The sequence below is a fragment of the Ailuropoda melanoleuca genome, chromosome 10, assembly GCF_002007445.2.
Source record: "Ailuropoda melanoleuca isolate Jingjing chromosome 10, ASM200744v2, whole genome shotgun sequence".
Classification (NCBI taxonomy): Eukaryota; Metazoa; Chordata; class Mammalia; order Carnivora; family Ursidae; genus Ailuropoda; species Ailuropoda melanoleuca.
In genome coordinates this window covers 106,369,441-106,374,367 of record NC_048227.1, presented here as the reverse complement: position 1 = coordinate 106,374,367, position 4,927 = coordinate 106,369,441, and the positions used below count along the sequence as shown (strand labels likewise).

At 37.7% G+C, this 4,927-nt stretch overlaps 1 pseudogene; it reads right to left on the bottom strand.

The window, feature by feature from the left end:
- Window positions 1-689: 689 nt before the first annotated feature.
- On the bottom strand, window positions 690-1,401 carry LOC100467633 (annotated as a pseudogene).
- Between the last annotated feature and the right edge of the window lie 3,526 nt (window positions 1,402-4,927).

Genomic DNA, 4,927 nt, shown 5'->3' with positions numbered 1-4,927 from the left:
CCTGTCCCTCAATTTTTATTTCCAGAGCTGCTATGTACAAATCTAACATAACTGGACTAGAACAGGGTAGAGCGGCACTGAAATGAATAATTCTTTTCCAACAATATATTTTAATTATCTTTAAATATTCACTTAGTGGTTTAGAATTGAAACCATAATTTTTGGCTTAAAAAAGAAAGTACTGGGGCGCCTGGGTGGCTCAGTTGGTTAAGCAACTTCCTTCGGCTCATGGGATTGAGCCCTGGGTCAGGCTCCCTGCTCAGCAAGGAGTGTGCTTCTCCCTCTCCTCCCTGCTCATTATCTCTGCCTCTCTCTCATATAAATAAATAAATAAATAAATAAATAAATAAATAAATAAAATCTTAAAAAAAAAAGAAAGTACAGTGATTTTTCGTGGGCTGCGCAATTCCACTATAGCCGGTGTTACCTGTCTATTTTTTACAGGTTTGCAATTATTTAAGAAACAGAATTCAGTAATATTCAATTCTGTTTTGTTTGTTTGTTTTTTAAAGAGAGAATGAAGTGGGGGAAAGGGCAGAGGGATGAGAGAGAATCTTAAGCAGACTCCATGCCCAGCATGGAGCCCGTCGAAGCAAGGCTCAACTCACAACCCTGAGATTGTGACCTGAGCTGAAATCGAAAGTCCAATGCTCAACTGACTGAGCCACCCCAGGTAGCCCCCATCGTATTCAATTCTGTATGAATTTTGTCTTTAATGTTTTATGATCAGAGTCATTACTACTGTTCGAGGAGTCTGTTGACATAATTTCTGCATCATCTTCATTTTCCGTATTATGCCCTGGAGGTCATTCCCGTGATTTGGTGGTAGCGTATTCATTGCCATGTCACTTGACTGCGATGGGTATTGTGGAGCAAGGACATCTGGCAATCTGCCTGCTGCGAGGACATCCCCTGATAATGACCATTTATACCATTAGTGGAAGGATTATTCATTTGACCCGGTAATCCACTTCTCAGCTCTAATCAGTTGGATGTGGTCACCATAGGTCCCCTGGGACCTAGGTCAGTGGGGCACACGCTGCATTACTTGCACTAATCCTATGTGCATACTTAATTATTTCTTTGGAGGAGATGGTACCTTGTCTTGCTTTTTCTACTGATTTGAGTTTTTCTTTTGCTTGGTAAACACTGTGGCCAGTATTTGTTCTGCTTCCTTTAGCATTTTTGTAGTTAGTGAATATCACTATCTCTCTTCTCCACTTCCTTTTCTACAGCTTACATTTCATGATGGGTATTTCCCTGATTGAGTGCCAATTTCATCAGTTCTTGAAATTCCCCATCTCTGGATATTAACAATTCCGGGACCTAGTTCTCCTCATCTGACGGCAACAACATTTGGTTTCTTGAAATTGCTAGCATTTCTATAAGTTCTCTTGACAAGACCTCCCAGTGCAGACAGCAGCCCCTCTTGTGGGCTGTTCCAGAGCTGCCGCGTGGCCGCTCCTTCTCTTTGCCTCCACTCAGAGCCTGCTGCCATGCTCCCTGCAGGCCCACAGCTGGAGACTTAGAGCAGTTTTAAATTCATTGCAAAATCAAGTGGAAGCGACAGGGACTTCCCATGAAACCCCAGCCCCCCAAACATGCACAACCTCTTCCACTATCAACACCCCACACCAGAGTGCTACACTTGTTACAATCAATAAACCTACACTGACACATGGTTACCCCCCAAAGTCCCTAACTACATTGGGGCTCACTCCTGATGTATGTTCTATGGGTTTGGACAAATGTATGGTGCACCCACCATAATAACGTCCTAAAGAACATCTTCACTGCCCTAAACATCAGCTGTGTTCTGACTATTCCTTCCTTTTCTTCTCTCCCAACCTTGGGGAGCCACTGATCTTTATATTGTCCCCATGGTGTTGCCTTTTCCACAGTGTCATACAGTAGGAGTGCCATAGCATGCAACCTTTCAGGTTGGCTTCTGTCACTTAATGACACCGGTTAAAGGTTCCTCCATGTCTTCTCACATCTTGCTAGCTCATGTCTTTTTATTGCTGAATAATATTCCACTGTCTGGACGTACCACAGTTTATCAATTTACCTCCTGAGGGACGGACATCAGGGCTGCTTCTAACTGGCAATTATGAGCAAAGCTTCTATAAACATCCATAGGTAGGTTTTTGTGTGGATATATGCTTTTAACTCATTTGGGGAACCATCAGGAGCATGGTTATTGGATCGTATAGTGAGAGTATGCTTTGTTCAGTAAGACACTGGCAATCTGCTTTCCAAGGTGGCTGTGTTATTTTGCGTTTTCACTAACAATGAATGACAGTTCCCACTGCTCCATTCTCACCAGCATTTGGTGTTTTGAGTGTCTTGAATTTGGTCATTCTAATAGGTATGGAATGGTATCTCACTGCTGTTTTAAATTTTTGTAATTTCTGAATGACCTAGGACTTAAACATCTGTTCATAAGCTTTTGTATATTAACCTTGTATCCTGTAAACTTGTTGTAATTACTTACCAGTTCTAGAAGGTTTTTTTCTTTCTTTGTTTATTCTTTTGCATTTTTTTTACATAGGTAAGTATATCATCTGAGAACAAAGACATTTTTATTTATTCCTTCTCAATCTGTCTACATTTTCTTTCATTTTCTTGTTTTCTTGCATCAGCTTTCTTCCAGTATGATGCTAAAAAGGCATGGGGAGAGGGGACATCCTAACCTTGCACCTCATCTTAGTGGAAAAGCTTCAGCTTTCACGTCATTAAGTATGATATTAGCTGTAGCTTTTCTATAGATGTTCTTTATCTATTTGCGGAAGTTCCCCTCTACTCCTAGTTTGCTGAAAGGTTTTGCTTTTTTGTTTGTTTGTTTGTTTTCATTTTTTATTAACAGGTTTTGGATTTTGTCAAATGCTTTTCCTGCATCTATAACATGATCCTGTGATTTTCTTCTTTTTTAGCTTGTTGATGTGATGACTTAAGTTAATTAATTTTCAAATGTTAAAACAAACTTGCATACTTGGGATAAATCCCATTTGGCTGTGGTGTATAATTCTTTTTAGACATTATAGGATTTGTTTTGCTATGTCTGTTTAAGGATTTCACTTCATGTTCTGAGAGATATTAGTGTGTGGCTTCCTTTTCCAGTGATGTTTCTGTCTGGTTTTCTTATCAGGGTAATGCTGGCTTCATACGGTGAGTTAAGGATATTGCTCTGCTTTTATCTTCTAGAAAAGACTGTAGAGAATTGGTATAATTTCCTTCTTAAGTGTGTGGTAGGATTCACTTGTGAATCCACATGGGCCTGGTGTTTCAATATTTTTTTATTTTATTTTATTTTTTTATAACACCTGTTCAAATAGTCTATTTCTTCTTGCATGAGTTTTGGAAGATTTTGTCTTGGAAGCAGTTTCATCTGTGTTATCAAACTTGTGGGCATAGATGTGTTTATAATATTCCTTTGCTATCTTTTTCATGTCTATATGATTTGTATTGGTGCATTTTCTTTCATTTCTGATATTAGTAATTGTGTTTTTTCTCCCCCCCCCTTTTTTTCTTAGCTAGCTGGCTTATCAATTTTATTGATCTTTTCAAAAAATGAGTTTTGAGTTTTGTTGATTTTTTTCTATTGATTTCTTGTTTTCAATTGCATTGATTTCTGCTCTAATTTTTATTATTTTTTATGCATACATTTGATTTAATTTGCTCTTTTTTCTCAAGTTGCTTAAGGTGAAAGCTTAGGTTTTTGGTATAGATCTTCCTTCTTTTCAAATATATGCATTCAATAGTTCAAGCTTCCCTCCACTGTTTGTGCTGTATCCTACCAATTTTGAAAAGCTGTATTTTCGCATTCATTTTAGTTCAAAAATGCTTTAATCTTGCTTGTGATTTCTTCTTTAGCCCGTGTGTTATGCAGAAGTGTGTTGTTTAATCTCCATGTGTTTAGGGACTTTCTTTCTCTGATTGATTTCTAGTTTAATTCTAATGTGGTCTTATAGCAGATGTGGTGTGATTTTTATCCTTGTGTGTTTTATGGCCCAGAATGTGGTCTATCTTAGTGAACGTCCCAGTGGGGTCAAGTAGAAAGTATATGCTGATGTTATTGGATGAAGTAGTCCATAGCTATCAAGTGTATCCAGTTGACCAATGGTGTTCTCAAGTTCAACTCTGTCCTTACTGACTTTCTGCTTCTGGGTCAGTCCGTGTCTGTTAGAACAGAGTTCAAGTCTCACGTATAATAGTGCAGTCTTCTATTTTTTCTTGCAGTTTTATCAATTTTTGCCTAACGTATTTTTATGCTCAGTTGTTAGGTGCACACATGTTAAGGATTATTATATATTTTTGGAGGATTGACTCCTTTATCATTATGTAATGCCCTTCTTTAGTCACGTTAACCTTGCTGTGAAGTCGGCTCTGTGTAAAATTAATATACCTACTCTTGCTTTCTTTTCATTAGTGTCAGCATGGTATAACTCTCTCTACCCTTTACTTTTAATCTATATGTGTTTATATATAAAGTGGGTTTCTTGTAGACAATGTATAGTTGGGTCTTATTTTTTGATCCAGTCTGATGATCTCTGTATTTCAGTCGGCGTATTNGTCTGATGATCTCTGTATTTCAGTTGGCGTATTTAGACCATTGACGTTTAAAGTGATTATTGACATAGTTGGATTAACATCTACCACATTTGTTACTGTTTCCCATTCTTTGTCCCTATTTTTTGTTCCTATCTTTGTCTTCTGCTTTTTTTGTCTTTTGTGATTTTGATTCAGCATTTTATATGATTAGTTTTCCCGCCTTTCTTAACAGTTATACTTCTTTTGTAACTATTGTTAGTAGTTGCTCTAGACTTTGCACATACATTTACAACTAATACAAATCTGCTTTCAAGTAACACTAAACGGATTCTCGGGTAGTGCAAATACCTTTCAAGAACAAAATAATCCTAATCTG